The sequence below is a fragment of the Bemisia tabaci genome, chromosome 6 (assembly GCF_918797505.1).
Source record: "Bemisia tabaci chromosome 6, PGI_BMITA_v3".
In the NCBI taxonomy this organism is placed as follows: domain Eukaryota; kingdom Metazoa; phylum Arthropoda; class Insecta; order Hemiptera; family Aleyrodidae; genus Bemisia; species Bemisia tabaci.
The window spans coordinates 593,109-611,025 of NC_092798.1; the positions used below are offsets into that span (position 1 = coordinate 593,109).

The following is a 17,917-nucleotide window of genomic DNA, read 5'->3' on the forward strand; positions in this document are numbered from 1 at the left end:
GAATTTAAGCATTCTGATACGATAACAGGTTTGCCAGAAAATTTAGAAAATAAAATTACCTGACAGTTCCCTGACACATCTAAGTAAAATTCCCTGACAATTGAAGATACGTCAGATGATTAAAAAGACATAATTTAAAATAGCCTTAAGGCAAAATTGGTTGTTCAAAACGCTAACTCCATTCTAAAGAGGAAATAAAGGTGAATCGACAATTTTTTCCTAACACTTTTATAATTTTCCTTGACAATTTCAAGTTCTTCCTGACTTTAAAAGTCCCTGACATGTCCTGGTTTTCTTGGTATTCCCTGACTGTTGCAACTCTGATATAAGGCCCGTTTTTGAGCCCACACTGAATTTTCTCAACTCTTCGCGATTTTTTTGTTCATTGAAGGTCAACATTTTACTGAATGCATCGTGATTTGGTCGTTTTTGGTCTCTTTTCGGGTCTACTACTGGAAACACGGGTCTAGAGGCTGATTTCGGCGAAAAATGAGGATTTGGTGGATTTGAAATCGAATGTCGAAAAATGGGGTTTTTCGCCAAAATCGGCCTTCAGACCCAAATTAGGGCCGGTATTAAACCCGAAAAGAGACCAAAAATAAAAACCAAATCATGATGCATTCCGTAAAATAAGGAGTTCAATGAACAAAAAAAAAAAAATGTAGAGCTGAGAAAATTTAGCTTGAATGGACCTTTTTTTTCTAGAATGCTAGCACACTCGCGAGTGCTTGTAAAATTAGTGACCTTACTTAGTTGGGTTTGGTTAGGTTAAGCAACTAAACTAACTTCCTGGCAAAGCGGAGAGTATCGCCGGGATCTGAAGGCGCTCCAAGCCGTGATGGCGCTTTTCAACTTTTCAAGTTCTTTACCAAAGAAACCTTCACTATGCCGATGCGAATTATTGCAATTTAACAGAAGACACGCATGTCGCTTGCACATAGCGGCGTTTGCCGAGTGCCTGCAATGTGTACGGACGTATTTCTGCCAAACGGAACTAAGTGCATTATGACGTGAGCCCTGTTACGCATACATTCTTATTGCTCTCAGGGCTCATGTCTTAATGCACATAGTTCCGTTTGGCACAAATACGTCCATATATTTATTCATCTTCCGTTTGATTCTTCACATTCGAGTCAGCGCGAACCACCGAATTAAAAGTAACATGCTTTCGAAACTGAACCAGATGAAAATCCGAGGCTTACACCAATTCTTTAACAAATCCTTAATTTTTCCAGGTAATTCCCCCCCCCCCCCCCCGATTACTCCAGGTAGTTCCTGATTTTTTAGGGCCTAGGCTCCGTAAACTTCGGCGGGCATGGGAAAACAGTTAAACAGAGATACTGATAGATACTGTTACTTATATACTGATTTAATCTTCAAGTTTCAAAAGGAGAACAGGGAACATGGATACATCGAATCGGAGATCCAGGATCTCGGGTGCATTTTTAATGAAGTGAAAAATTCGAAATGCTTCAGCCGCCTTAGAGCTCAGAATATGGGGAATTTGGCAATTTTGGGGGGCAATAACACGGTCAAAAACCTTTCATGTGTACCGCATTTTACTTATCCGTTCTCTTTCAACATTTTTCGACAATCCGGCAACGTATAACGGGGAGCAGGATGCGGGAGGATGACGGAGCGAGGGGGGAGGGGGGAGGGTCGGATCCGGAAATCAGCATCTCCACCTACCGGACCTACCTCCTACCGGGAGTTCAGAATCCTCCTAGGCAAAATACTGCCAACCTTCGTAGTAACGATCTCTCAGACTTAAACCCATGCCCCCCCCCCCCCCCCGATTCCAAACCATTTCATCAATGAGACGCGAATACGATGTGTTGGAGCGAATATACGTGGCGAAAATTCCCCTTCAGTTTCGTGCGATACCACCGTTTCGACACTGGAGCTTTTTTTGCCTTTCCGGTAGAAATTCAGGCGAACGCCACGGTTACATGTGTGCGACGAATTAAGCCTTCTAATTTTGCCTTCATTGAAGCAAGTAGGCAAAAACTTATGCGCATACCAAGGATTTGTCGCCCCTCCTGAAATCGTTTACCAATTTGCAATTTGGTTGTTGCAAATAATTTTCTCAAGGGGGAAAAAAGGGGGTATTTTTTCAAAGGTGTTTAAAAAATTTCTTTATTTCATCCGATGTGCACAACAGATGCAGTAAGTAATTTACAGTAACTTTAAATGACTTAGCAAATTCTGCCATGTTTTAACTGAGGTTATTTCTAAAACTCTAGGTACAAAGTTAAAAGCAAAGCTCACAATTTGTAAAGACATTCGGTAGGGAAGCTAGGTCTTCTCCTGGTAGGTATGTTTGAAATATACTCAATTACATTTTGTTGGTTTTTTTACCAGTGAGTAAGTATCTTTACAAAGACACAAAAAAGTTACAAAAAAATCCAGTATTTTCCAGGATTTGCATGAGCCACCAGGAGACTATTTTTAGGAAATATTATGACATATCATTCACTGAAATGTACATGAAAATCTAAAAAGAATCAGAGAAATGACTGCCACAACTCTCAAAGTGTGGTGAATAACTCTCAAAGTACCACTGAACTTACAACCTTCCTGTCCAGAGAAAACATCTCTGTTTAATAAGTCTAGCTTTAGTCTGAGTAACAATTTCAGCACATCCTGTGAGGTCAATAATTCTGTTGACAACTTAATTCTTTCCCTCGCACTTTCTTTTGATGAGTCATCACGGATTGATGGTCAACGCGGGGAAATCCCATGCTATGACGGAACCTTGACTTGCGTGGTCAAGTTCCCGAGATGTCTTCACATCCTATCTTCTCTTATCCTTCTTACTTAAAGTATCTCTGCTCTCGCAGCTTCGGCTTGTGCCCTTAAGCACTTGTCACAATTTAGTGACTTCAATTGAGTCTCGTTACAGCTCTATTTACAATTAAGTAACTGCGAACGAGTCTTGTTAGGGCTCAAAACCTTTGACGGTGTAACGTAATACACAACTGGTTCAAGTGCTTCAAACTCACCTCGTTTTACACGTGTTAAGTGTTAAAATCGGAGGTAACACATAAGTTACATTCAACCGCGTAAATTGCACACAAAACTACACCATCTCTCAGTACATGGGGCCCTAAAGTAATTCATCTCATCATCCTAAATTTCTTCATTCTTTCCAATCTCATTTCCTCTTCCATTTCTGCACTTCATTATTCCAAATTAATCATAGTAGAAAACCTCTGTAACCAAATCATCTGTAATCCTTCTCAATTGTAACTTTAAGTAATTGTGTAATAATTGTAAGACATCAATTCTGTCATTTCCTCAATATACATAGCCAAAAAACTTCAAACGTACTGAGTCCGACTCTTCATTTAATTTCCTTGATATCTTTATTACCTAGAATAAAGTAGGTAAGAAGGTGAAAGTTGCAAAATGTCTGAAACCATCTTAAATTTCTAATAAACTTCTCACAATAGTAAAAAGCAGCCCAAACATATTCTCACAATCCCTTTCTAACCATGGCAGTTTTCCAGAGTAAAAAAAAGAGAGAAAAATGCGATGGAAGAGTTCAAGAAAATCCACCTGGTCAAAAATATATGCATACTTCATCAGAACTTACCCTAAAGAACTAGCGTGCCGCTTTTGAACAGCATTACTTGGATTGATCCCTGAAAAAAAAAACAAAAAAAACAGATATTCAACATTCAACACTTAGTTGTACTTGCATAAACAATTGGTTTTGAACATTTCGGTAAGTAATGACTATTCTAAGATTATATATGCATGAGATTATAAGTCAGTGTATTTAGATAGATTTATTGGTGGAGATTTTAATGATGGCACGCAATAATTTTATCAGACCAATTAGCCTAGAAGACCTAGATCGTCTAAGATCTTTATTATTTTTTTTTTTTTTTTTTTTTTTTTTTTCAAGTAGCCTGTCGGCTAATCCCATATAACATGCAAATTATCTGGAAGAATCAAGATAACCAATCTTCTATGAGTCTAAAAGTGCATACACTTATTTGGCAAAGACTCTATCCTGTTAAGTACTGTCATGATTCATTCCATACACTTAGAAGCTACATTGGTGATCAGTTCCTACGATGAGCATAAGTTGTTAGAATCATATTTAATGAGGTAACTCGTTACATGCATTTGTTAATGATTGGGTTAAAACATTTAGAAATGACTTCCCTAGAAGTGGAGCTAAGTCCTGGGTTTACCATCTGTTAACCTCAAATTGACGCAAGAGCCAAGAGTTAATTAGAATTCAGAAACTACTGATACCGTTTCCTCGATAATCATTCCTAGATAAGCAAACTAATTATTTCCCATTCACTGCAAAGAAAATTGGTGCAATAACATCAGTGCAGAGAACTTTAACATTCTAGGCATTTAAAATGGTTGTGAAGGGTAGGCAGTCTAGTAGTGCAAGTACACACACAAACCAAATAGCAGTCGTGGCCAATGATTTATTTGCCTTACTTATGGAACCATCAGGTTGGAAACATGTTACTGGACCCCTGAAACACGGCTTAGTCGAGGAAACTCGGGGGAAGGAGAGCATAAAGTAGTATTTAGAGGAACAAACCCTAAGTGGGTCCCCAACTTACCAAGGACAGAATGAGCTAATGCAGACATAAATGCACTAACACAAGAGGAAAAAGAATTCCCTGCTAACTATTATCCGTAACAAATCATCGTATACAATAAAGCAAAAACTATTTGATATGTATCAAAACACCACAATAATTTTAACAAATTTGACGAAATGTCAAAAAGTAGGAAACAAAATAACAAAACACAAAAAAGAAAACACACAGTTCTGTCAATTGCTTGAGTCAAAACTAGAGTACCTTATGTTCATTAGTCAAATCAGCAACTCACATGAATACTCCCTTTTGATTGAATTCTTCCTAGAGAAAACAAGTTTCTACTCTTTTTGCTTTATATATGGCAAACCACCAATTCACGAGAAACATTAATTTCTAACGAATGTTTGTAATTTTAAAAACAATGCACGTCTTTTGAGAAAGGCCGAAGTCCGTCACTTTGAGGAGCCTTCATCTTGTACGGTTGGCAACAATATCTACACGAAATACTCCGCACCAATTTGTCCGCACTCGGCACTCGGCGGTCTGCGCATTCCATTCCTTTCACTCTTTACGAGCCTTATCAGCGTTATCTCTTATCACTAAGGCCCCTGATATGGAGACTTTTAGAGAAAACCAAGAGCCAAGATTCCACTAATTTTGTTTCTGCAGAAATACCTTCCTTAAATTCTTTTGCACTATATCATTTTTCTTGACGTGCCCGTATTTTTATTTTAATTTTTTAAAAAAAATAAGAAAAGTAATTTAAATTAAAGAACTGTCGAACGCACAAATCCTGTCCAAAAACATGTTTGTAGATTTTGTGAGTCACATGTGAACTTCACCTGTGAACCATGAAATGTGAACTTACCTGATTGATGATGATGGAAATCTGTAGATTATTCCCTCGGATGGCAAATCTTTTTCAAACTGGCAAACTCCAAGGAAAAAGAAAAAGAAAAAACTAATTACTCTCTCTTTCCTTCTAAGATTGTAAGCTGGGGTTTTTCCTTCAAAAAATTGTGAAATATGGATTCCCATCCATGAAAGTGTAAAGCATAATCATAATGTAAGCTATGAATGTTCTCAGTTCGCCTTCAATTTAGAAGTCAGCAATTGTCGTTCCACATATGTTAAACACGGCGATTTTGGCTTATTACATGGTCTTCTTTTTGAAAGCGGTTCAAGTGTGCAAGTAACGTAGTACCGTATTCTATTAAAATAAAAACGAAATAAAGCTGGTACATATATTTCACAGGTCGCTATAATTGCTTTAAAGTGAAACTTTCCGATTTTTCTCACTACTTTGCAGCATGCCTGGCCAGGTAGATCAACATCTTGGGTTGGTCTAGGATAATCGTCCTGGCTTACAACTCAATAAAATCATTCTGGTTTAGCACTTATACATAAGTCTAATAATGTCTAAGTCAGGATTTACTGTGGCTACAGTATAATCTACTTACCTATGGTTATACAACTGCCATTGACCATGAGCATTGAGCATGCACAGATGACGTGGTCTGAAGCAGAAACTGATCTGTTCAGGACTTATAGATTGAACTTAAGGATCACTTAGGATGGACAAAATCCAAGATTTTGAGAATTAGTGACTGAACTAAGAAAGTTGTAAGTACACTGCCCCACTGCCCCACATTTCTGCATTTCCGTCACAAAAATAAGAGAAAAACCAAATATTTAATAAACTCAATGAACTAACTCATCCTCAGACACTTTGAATGCTTTTGCTGAATTTTTAAAAAAATTTATGAATTTTTGCAGGTATTAGAAATAAAATAAATAATTATGATTGTTTTTGTACTTCTTGATTCCTTTGTAAGTATACAGGCAAAACTTATGGAAAAATAAGGAGAGTAAATGGCTCATGCTTTGAGTATATTATTTTTCTTTCAATGTAGTACTTAAGGAGTTATACTATTTTTTGTTTGAAGCTTATAAATCTACATAGACGAGCAACTTTCTGCCCTGTAGGAAAGCTGAAATCAGATTAATGGTGGGAAGGTAATTCTTGAAAATCTACCAGTTTTTATTTGATGCAGTTAAGTATAATCTGAATGGATGGGTCCTAATTTAGAAAAAGGATCACTTGGGCCTTGGAGAAAGGTGGTTTTACTTTATTAATAGTGGGAGTTAAAAGAGGAAGAACATGTCAATGCATCCTCGCGCACTGCTGCAACTGTAGAGCCCGCCATTGTTACCCTTTTTCTCAAGGATGTTCAAGCCCGTAAAGAGGCAGAAGGCCAAAAGCAAGGTTCTACATAAACGATCCTCAATGTACTTGGAGGGAGAGGGTTGTGCTCCAAGGGTGGTAGCTAACAGCATCAAGCGCTGGTGTAAGGAACCGACTGTCCTCTTGCATGAGCCTTCCAGATGATTGACTCCGATAATTTTTTAATGAAAAATTTCTGCAGCGCAAAAGTATTATCTACATAATTTGGGTCAGAAGTGCTTTTCAATACTTGTAGGGTTATTATTTTTTCTGACTTGACCCTGAGTGACATTGATGGTAGAAAAAAAGTTGAAAGACTTAGGAATTTCAAAGAGAAAAACTCTTGCACTAGATGTTAAATAGTCTGTTCTCATATGTACATCCGTGTGCAACTTTCTGAAAAAAGTTGGTGAGTGGTATCAATCTCTTCGTTATGATGTCTAGAATCAGAATTTGGATGGTGATAATCTTGAAAATCATGCAGGAAGCGCCTAAAGCCCAAAAACAAAATGGCGGCCGCTCGGTAGGCCTTATTTTTGAAAATTCCGTATTATGGCATGTGAGGTATCGATTCCTATGTTTTTTGGGTCGTAAAATCCGAATATGATGTTTAAAATACCCTCCGATCAAAAAAAGTGTCGCAAATCCAACAAGGCGGCTGAAAATACCCACCCGGCGCGAAAATCGCTGAGTTCTCATTTGGCCGTCTAGTAAGGCGGCCAATGATTGTATTGTGTGGTCCCAGGTTTCAAAACAGAGTCACAACTCACTGTACGGCCCATAAAAAAAAACCAAAATCCAATATGGCGGCCAAAATGGCCGCCGATCGAAACCTGTATTTTTGGTATCGGCGTATGGCGTCGAGTGGGGTATCGTTTCTGATGTATTTTGGGTCGCACATTACGAATATGGAGTCAAAAATTACTCTTGGCCAATATTGAAGCTCGTAAATTCATCATGGCGGCTAAAATGGCAGGCATGGATAGAATAAAAGCAATTACACACAGCGGTAGTCCTGATTTAATACATTTGTGGGGCCTCTCAAACCAAATTCAAAGTTAAAATTCATCTGATCACACGTATACGCCTTTGCCATCCACTTTGACACTATAAATGGCTGCTACAATAGCCGATCTTAAATGATAAAATAACCACGTAAAATGTGGATGTCGAGGTAAGTAGTGAAACCATGCATCCTCGGGACGGCTATCAAATTTTAGGGTTGTACTTACCTTTTGCGAAGTTTCTTATCGGAGTATCCAGGAGAATTTGTCTGCAAAGTCTGCTAATCGGCCGCGAATAAAAATAAAAGTACAAAATACTCACAAAAGTCTAAAACTGGACCCGACAAGCGAGTAAGACTTAACACTGTTAGAAGATTTTATGTGTGTTTGGGCAAATAAATAATAAGCAAAGTAGATGAATCATGTTTTTCGATGTATTTCCTTCAATGATTACAAAAATGTATTTTCAATTTAAAAGTTGTGTTATATAGATTTTGCCTCAAATTACCCAAAATCATTAAATACCTTCACATATTACCATGCCATACCGTCTTACCTTACAATATTACCATGCCATACAATATTACCTTACCATAGTACCATGCCACACTATACAGGGTGTTCGTAAAGTCCCCTCCCCCCCCTCTAACTTTTGACCTAATTGAGGTAGAGATTTGAAACTTGGAGGGTGTTCCTAGATCAAAGGGAGCTACTTTTTGACCCCCCCAAAATTTTGGGGGGCCCCATTTTGGGGGGGTTACGGACCCTAACTTTTAATTTTCAAATGAGAAGACCCCCTTTGTGATACCTCGTTCGAAAGAGCATAAAAAAAGAAAATTTTTCGCGCAAACCGGAAGTCATTATCTCAAACCGTTTCAAAATGGCGGCCGGTCAAAGTTCCAAATGGCCGAAAATTGGCACCTCTGCTATTTGCACATGGATTTGCTTGAAACTCGGTATCTGGGGGTATTTTGGCACGAGAAAAACGAATTTAACGTTAGATTTTCAAAAAAACCCTAATTTTTCAAAATGGCGACCCGTTTAGGCTCAAAAAGGCCGAAAATTTGACAAACTCGATTTTTTTGCCAATGGATTCACCTGAAATTCGGTATCTGGGGGTATTTTGACCCGAGAATAACGAATTCAACGTTAGATTTTTAAACAAACCCTAATTTTTCAAAATGGCCGCCGATTAAAGTTCAAAATGGTCAACAATTGGCAACCTCGACTTTTTGCCGATAGATTCGCCTCAAACTCGGTGTTTGAGGGTATCTGGGTGGGAAACAAACGAATTCGACGTTATTTCACCGAGTTTCAGGCGAATATATCGGCAAAAAGTCGAGGTTGCCAATTGTTGACCATTTTGAACTTTAATCGGCGGCCATTTTGAAAAATTAGGGTTTGTTTAAAAATCTAACGTTGAATTCGTTATTCTCGGGTCAAAATACCCCCAGATACCGAATTTCAGGTGAATCCATTGGCAAAAAAATCGAGTTTGTCAAATTTTCGGCCTTTTTGAGCCTAAACGGGTCGCCATTTTGAAAAATTAGGGTTTTTTTGAAAATCTAACGTTAAATTCGTTTTTCTCGTGCCAAAATACCCCCAGATACCGAGTTTCAAGCAAATCCATGTGCAAATAGCAGAGGTGCCAATTTTCGGCCATTTGGAACTTTGACCGGCCGCCATTTTGAAACGGTTTGAGATAATGACTTCCGGTTTGCGCGAAAAATTTTCTTTTTTTATGCTCTTTCGAACGAGGTATCACAAAGGGGGTCTTCTCATTTGAAAATTAAAAGTTAGGGTCCGTAACCCCCCCAAAATGGGGCCCCCCAAAATTTTGGGGGGGTCAAAAAGTAGCTCCCTTTGATCTAGGAACACCCTCCAAGTTTCAAATCTCTACCTCAATTAGGTCAAAAGTTAGAGGGGGGGGAGGGGACTTTACGAACACCCTGTATGACAATGCCGTACCCTAGTACCTTACCAATTACCATGTTACCTTGCCAATTTTTCCTTAACATATTAACATTTTAAGTATAAAAGCTCTGAGAAAATATCTTGAGTTCTGATTGATTTACTCATCACAACTGTCGCTGGATTCATCAATGGCCTCTTCGTCTTCTCCCTCATCATCGGAGGATTCTATGTTGTCACAATTTGAAGCATCACCTTCACATTTGCACATTTCTGTGCATTTTAACCCTTGTGACCTACAGACGCAAGGTAAAGTGCAGCGCTTTTTAACACAGTTGCATCGGCAAAGTTCCCAGACCAAGTCTGGAATGCAAGGAATAGTTGAGGTTATCGGCTCATATTTGTCCTCAACTTTTTGCCATCCAAAATTGATAGGTGAAGGGGTTTCAGGGAATTGAACCAGATCCTGATTCCAAACTAAAGCTTGTAAGTGTGCTCTCAGAAGAGCTGGATTTAAGGCTGCTTTTGTGGGAGGCAGATTTTCATCTTGGCATTGCTTTTTGGAGAACAGCCACCATCTTACATCGCCTATATCTGTTAATGTGGTCTTTGGAAGGTACAGCTGACAAACACATTTCTCTAGCTGTGCTCTAACGTCTTCAGGTAGGAGCGATGTTTTCCCAAGCTGTACTAATGCTTCCAATAATTCATTATCTGCGGACTGAAAGGTTTTCCACCATTTTGGTTTCCCCTTATGTGCAAAGGATCCTGTAATGTCAGCGCCTGACAGCGCATGCAAGCCTACAAGAGCAGATGCTTTAAGAGGTCCAAGGGCGTTGTAAATTGGAAGTAGGTCAATAAACTTTTTCATACCCTGCCCTATAAACATTCCAACTTCAGCGGTGAGCATGGGGATGCGTCGCAAAGCTAAAATTACCACATCTGTATCAGGTGAATATATGTGTGTGCTAATTACTCCTTTTGTAGCGACAAAAACACCGTGTAGAATCATTTTTGTGTCAGCTTCCTCTTGCGTTGTTTGAAGGCACTGCACATCGGTGCCATCCGAAGATTGCACGTTGTTTCTCCAACTCACAATAAATTTCAACTTCTTAATCTTTGCTGACTTCAAAATTTGAATAGAAAGGAAGTTAGTCAAATCATCCTTCGTTTTGTCATGGGCCAGAAGTTTTCCCATTGAAATAGATGCAATTTTCATGTCTGCTGATATTTTGTAATGAATTGGTTCATTACCTTGCTGACGGCGTACTCTTGTGTCATTTTTCAGAGAATTAGCTTGGTAAGTATCAAAAACAATATGAGTTTCATCGTAACAGCTGAATTTTTTAATCAACCAGTTGGAAAAATCCTTTGAGAGATCCTCGCACGTCTTGAGCCCTGCTGGCTTGAAGTAGCAGTGTAAAAGAGCCATACCGTCTATTATGGCTGCTTTTTTTCCACTCAAGTCTGGCGATTCATTAGTGACTGATGAGGAATTTCCTTCATCTGCTTGTTGTATTGAAGTTCCTGGTAGAGATTCCAAAATGGACAGGAGTTTCGATTTATTTGTGCAGTGAAGCATTCTGCCGTCGGGACCAAATAATGATTTAGGCAACGCGGAGAACTCGTATGTGCTGATGTTAAATTTTACATCGACATCAGGCCGACGTCGCGATGCAATTAACAATCTTGAAATTAACGAAAAATCCGTTTTCATGACAATTAGACGGTCTTTGTGGCATACTTTTATCTTTTTTGATGCCGATGCAAATGAATTATCTTTAATTTTTGTCATACGAGACTGCAGAGAGCGCGCGCAACCATAATGAAACATTGTTCTTAAATTCAGACGCATGTCTCCTCTTATTTGTCGGTTAATTCATTTCTTCTATGTGAAAAAAACGCGGAATGTTTGATTTTTGCAATATCTAATTATCGATTACAGAGATACCAGTAAAATATGTGTAATCCGACGAAAAAAAAACATGATTTTTCAGTCATTATATCTAGTTTGCACGCCTAACAGAGTGCTTCCTAGATTCAAGACTGCTTTAAGAGCAGTCATTCATTGTGTCAAAATGGATGGCAAAGGCGTATACGTGTGATCAGATGAATTTTAACTTTGAATTTGGTTTGAGAGGCCCCACAAATGTATTAAATCAGGACTACCGCTGTGTGTAATTGCTTTTATTCTATCCATGCCTGCCATTTTAGCCGCCATGATGAATTTACGAGCTTCAATATTGGCCAAGAGTAATTTTTGACTTCATATTCGTAATGTGCGACCCAAAATACATCAGAAACGATACCCCACTCGACGCCATACGCCGATACCAAAAATACAGGTTTCGATCGGCGGCCATTTTGGCCGCCATATTGGATTTTGGTTTTTTTTTTATGGGCCGTACAGTGAGTTGTAACTCTGTTTTGAAACCTGGGACCACACAATACAATCATTGGCCGCCTTACTAGACGGCCAAATGAGAACTCAGCGATTTTCGCGCCGGGTGGGTATTTTCAGCCGCCATGTTGGATTTGCGACATTTTTTTTGATCGGAGGGTATTTTAAACATCATATTCGGATTTTACGACCCAAAAAACATAGGAATCGATACCTCACATGCCATAATACGGAATTTTCAAAAATAAGGCCTACCGAGCGGCCGCCATTTTGTTTTTGGGCTTTAGGCGCTTCCTGCACGATTTTCAAGGTTATCACCATCCAAATTCTGATTCTAGACATCATAACGAAGAGATTGATACCACTCGCCAACTTTTTTCAGAAAGTTGCACACGGGACTGGATTTTTGTACATATGAGAACAGACTAAAAGTATATAAATAGGAAATCTTTTTCAGTTGAAATTTCGTTTTTCCAAGTGTGAAATGTCACCTACCACCTTACATTTTCATCACTTTGTTTCAACAGATTTGAACCGTATTTTTTTTCCCAATTTTTATTTTTATTTTTTTTTCTGGGCATAAATTATAAGTACATTTTACCAATATGTATGTCCCAAAAGGGTTTTCTAATTAAAACATTTCAACGGTTTTTCTTAGATTTTTTGTTTGTTTTCAAATCAAAATTTAAGAGTAATCTCTTTTTGATAAAGTTTACATAGGACAGTAGATTTCTGAACATACTCACACACTGCATACCTCCTATCATCTATGTACCAACATGTGTTCAGTTGGAATAAAAAAATTCTGCTTAGATATAAGTGGGACCTCTTAATAATTTAACTCCCCTTTCAATTTTATGCATATGTATATGTTCCCATTACAAATTGCTGAAAAATAAGGAAAATGCAGACTCTTTCAAGGCTCTGAAAAATTTAGAGGATATCTCCAAAAAGAAGAAGGAGCAGTGGATGGAAACTAGCTATAAAACTAGGTTAGAGATATTATTGCACTTGTCCATGATCAGGACCGCTGCTAATGATTGCTTTTCTCCTGATTCATAAATCGTAATTTGAAGTCATGCATTTGTTTTATTTACCTATTAATTGGGTAAAGGTTTAAAGTTGAACAGGAATTTTTCACTGCTTTGCATTTTCAGGGAAAAAAGTTGACTTAAAACTTCTCTGAAAAATTTTTAGGAAAAAGAAAAAAATTGACCTACTTTATTGATTTAAATTTTGTTATGACAACATACACTTATAAGTACGTACCATTTAATCAGCGGAAATAAATAAATAATAATAAAAAAAGGAGAAAATGAATTTATACACTTATTTTGGACTATACAAAATATTTGATCAAAATAAATAACCTAAACTGAATAAATAAAAGGTGTAGTAAATAAAATAATGATGATAGCAGTAACTTTAACAATTTACACGGAGGAAAAACAAAAACAGAATTAAATTAGAGTATGTTACAAACTGAACGCTAAGGGCATATCTTCAATTTTAAAATCACAATGACGTTTAAAAAAGTAGTCGTATTGGCCAAAAACTAACTTTGTGCATGTTTAAAATACGAGAAATACCATACTTGAGAGATAATATTTTCTGAAGGTAATGCTTCAACTAATTCTGAGACTACTGTAATCTAATTCTTCCTCAAATAAACATTCGTACGATCAAAGGCAAGCAACGTGAAAATCAACGAGAAAAAAAAATTACAAAGTGATCTAATTGCAAGTTATTCCAACTTCATCAAGTCGAGTACACAATAGCATTGAATCACATTTTAAAAATCAGGTTCCAATGTTCTGACCAGAATTACTTGGACGTTTAGCCTGACATTATTTTGTCATGGATAGAAAGGGCAGCCTTTCCGTTCAACTGCCGCCAAAAATGAAAATGCTTAACCCTTAACCCAAGAGAAGAAAACATGGAAATGTAAAAAGTCCAGTATTCCACCATGAATAGAGTAAAGTTCATGACATTTTTCTTCAAAAATCAGAGGATTTGAGGATTCATTTTATTTGCGAAAAAGAAAATTTGACGAAGATACAGGATTTTATAATTTTCAATTCAATTGAGATTTTTAGCAAGAAAAGTTTTAATAAGAGCGCTCATGAGTCTTAATACTTGAGGTATGTAAAAAGAATACAATTTTGATGGCATGGAGATAAAATTTTTTGCTGAGTTTGCAATGAAAATATTCGAAGCCAAAAATGTATATCTTCACTTTGAATAAAAGCAAGTACATATAACACATAAGCAGTGGCGTGGCGTGAATAATCGATTATCGATATCTCGCCATTTGAAGCTATGGTAAAGAATCGATTACTAAAGTGTTCGCTGCGAACACCCTGATAATCGATCTTTTTTCATGGGTTTAAATGGCACAACAATCGATATATCGCAATTCACGCCACGCCACTGCACATAAGGGACATGAAAGGAAGAGTAAAGACTTACAAAGGCTTCCATGATTAGAAAAAGAAACTATTTTTTAACATCATACTTTCTTCGTTTCAAAATGAAATTGTCATGAGGAATTCACGAGCAACCAGACTGTCAAAATTTACAATTGAAAAATCAGGCATACAAAAAATTAATACTCCTTTATCATCATTAAAACGAAATTAGCTTCAAAATCAAAATAAAAACTTGCAGTTCCTTGCTTTTGAGTTAATCACTTCATTTTTTCATGAGAGAGAGAAGTGCTTAACTTTGTTATTCTGTAAAATTGATGCCTATCTTCTGGAATGACAGTTTAAAAGCTGAGAAAACCCTATTAAAAAGTAAACTTTACTCATTGATGGTGTGACGATAGTGAAACTAATCATGTTACATAATTACATATGTACTATTTGTGAGAGGATGGATACCAAAACAATCAAGTTGAAACAACTGTTTCCAAGTTCTGTAGACTAAAAAAAAATAAAGTCAAAGGAATGTTCCGTTACAAATGAAATGTAGAAGATGAAGTTCATGAAAAAGAGATAATTTAAAACAAAAACAAAGATGCGTACAGTCTGGGACTCAAAAGGAATTACAAAAATGTGTGAAAAGATTTCATTTATCATCTTGAAATTTTAAAACTAAGGGTTTTGATGAAGGGTTAAGGGTTGGAGATAACGACATCTTATGGATAAGTATGGATAAAATTATAATAATCGTTATCGTAGTTCCTGTAAGTAATAGCAAATAGTTAACACTAGTAACAATTTATAGAAAAAATTATTTTAAAAAAAAAATGAATGGACCTCTCGAAAGATTTTGGTATTGAGAGAGAAGATGAAAATACATTCAATTCAAAGATGTCGGGAACGTTTCAGTTATAGGTTACCCATTTATTTATTGGACATTTGCTTCAGCAAGACTTGCTTTTGCAGATATTTCTGCTTTTCAGGGTGGAGACAAAGTAGATCGCTGTTAGCATTTCCTTTGAGAGTAAATTTGTATTGAAATTAAATTATCAATAGGATAACCTTGACCTTGGTTGATTCATTTTTCCTGAAAAATATTTTTGGGAAACACTCCAGATCTTTAAACTCAAATGTTCTAGAATTTCCACTTTCATTTCTTCCTTTCCAGAAAAAAGCTTGCATCGTACAACTTGGCTGCTAAAATTTTCAAGTATTTTATTTCAAGCCTGAATATAAAAATTGATGGGAAATTCGCCGAATGCAAAATGAGAAACATTTAAAAATTACACGATAAATGATTTAAAAACATCACAATTTGAAGTACTTTCTTTTATTTTTTCAGAGCTTGGTCATCCAATTTCTGCCTTCAAAATTTTGGCTTGGTTCCTTTCATCGACAGACATCTCCAAACTACAATATTGTGCAATCTTCCAAACTACTGATTCATTCCACTTAGAAATTACCTATGTTCCTGAGAGGATTTAGTCACAAGCAATTCCAAAAGCCTAAAATAGTCTCTACATGATGATGAAAATAAAATAGGTAACAACTTGGAGGTCTGAGAAGCCTAGACCTATTTTCAAAAGGATGATATCTACAGATAAAATGCAGATACAAGTTCGGCGGACTGGGTTTTGAAATATGTCACTATGTATTCATTTCCCAGCATAAAGTCCCAAATCTTCATTTGAGGAATTTAATGGTTTGAAAAGACTTTGGGAGAGTATATGTAATAAAAATTAATATTTAATTTTTAAAACTTTCATTACCAAAAAAGAGGTAGGTATTTAGAACGAAAGAGCTTGGGACAAATTACTACAGAGTTTTAAAAAAATAAAGAAAGAAAGAAAAAAAAATTGGCTTCATAAGATCTGCTTCGAAGATAGAAAACAGTAGAATTGACATCAGAAATCTTAACCTTTGGAAATAAAACAGGCACTAAAACCAAATAATGTAATTTTGAAAATCATCATATTTGAAGGGTGCCACCTTAATTTAGTACAGTATGCGTGTAAAAACATTTGTCTTCATCAAAAAACCCGTGGAAACGAAGCCTCTATTCGAACTTTCTTAAAAAGAAACTGGTTCCCGAGTTAACATAACTGAAAGTAAAATCAATGGCTAAACTCTGAAAACAAGGAACTAAACATATGTACCAAAAAGCTTGCATCTTGAAATGTCACATATTTCTTTCAATGGTTAAAAGAAAAAGAACCAATTTTATTGCTTGAAATTTTCTGAGAATACTTATCACACAGCAAGGAAAAACAGGGAATAGTGTGGAATAATTTTAAATTTAAAAAATAAAACATAACGGGGTGTTTGCAACTTCTTAAATTAAGTTACGAGTTTTCAAAAAGATGGCCATTGAAAAGAGGAATTTCTAGAATATTTTTAGGGTTCATTTTCCATGGCGTACCCTGATTCTTCTGCAGTCTAAAAGACTCTGTTCTGCTTAACAAACATTTGTAACAAAATTTATTGCTTCGAATTGGAATTAGATCATACAAGCTGTGAAACTTGAGATGATAATTTCAGATTGGTATTTATTTAAATTAATTGGACTAAAAATGGAACGAGGACAGTGACAGAGGACTGCATAATTGCATTAATGTGAACGTTAGTTGCTCCTTGAACTATTGCCAAGGGGAAATTATGCTATGTAAATAAATAAAGAGGTAAAAAAAGAGGAGCGAGAACTTAGTTTAAGATTATTCTATTTACAAAATAATTCTAGTTAGGAAAAATGGAAAACTATAGCTCGAGTAAAAATTCCTCATTTCACTGGAAAAGGATCGAGGAAAAAAACGAAAAGAAATCATTGATGTGCAGAAATATCTGGCCAAGTCAGTCTCGGATTCATTGAACACATTTACGAAGAAAGCATTTTTTAAGTGCAAACTGAAACAAACAAAACAAATTTCATGACAAATCAGCATGAGCACCTTTCACTAACGATCATACAATTGGAGAGAAATATATAGAGATTTTAAAGCAGTAGAGACTACTTTTGTCTGACTTAAAAACGTTAAAAGACAATACAGAGCCATTCAAAAATTTATTCGGTGACTTTTTTTCAAGGTTTTTTTTTTTTTTTTTCCTTTTATCATTCTTTCTTTCTGTATTTATGTATGTATGTATGAGCCGCTTTTACGGCGCGCTAGGGCGCTCTGCGACGCCTATTCTCCACAGGAATCTGTCATGGTAGAGATCCTCTGGAAGGTGGCATCTCTCCATCTCTTCATGGATGCCCTCTACCCACCGTTTGGCTGGACGCCCTCTCCGTCGCCTACCTGGTGGGACCCACTCCAACACCTTCTTCGGCAACCTGGTATCAGCCATTCTCTGCACATGCCCATACCATACCAATTGCTTGGTCA

The 17,917-nt window shown here is 36.7% G+C and overlaps 1 protein-coding gene across 11 annotated transcripts in view; it reads right to left on the minus strand.

Moving 5' to 3' along the window:
- Positions 1-13,304: 13,304 nt before the first annotated feature.
- The window catches only part of Arf6 (ADP-ribosylation factor 6), a 48,400-nt gene continuing 43,787 nt past the window's right edge, over positions 13,305-17,917 (minus strand). For all 11 annotated transcript variants that reach the window (XM_019046713.2, XM_072301995.1, XM_019046714.2 and 8 more), the window contains one exon: positions 13,305-17,438. The gene's annotated coding sequence lies outside the window, so the exon portion shown is untranslated. The remainder of the gene's footprint in view (positions 17,439-17,917) is intronic.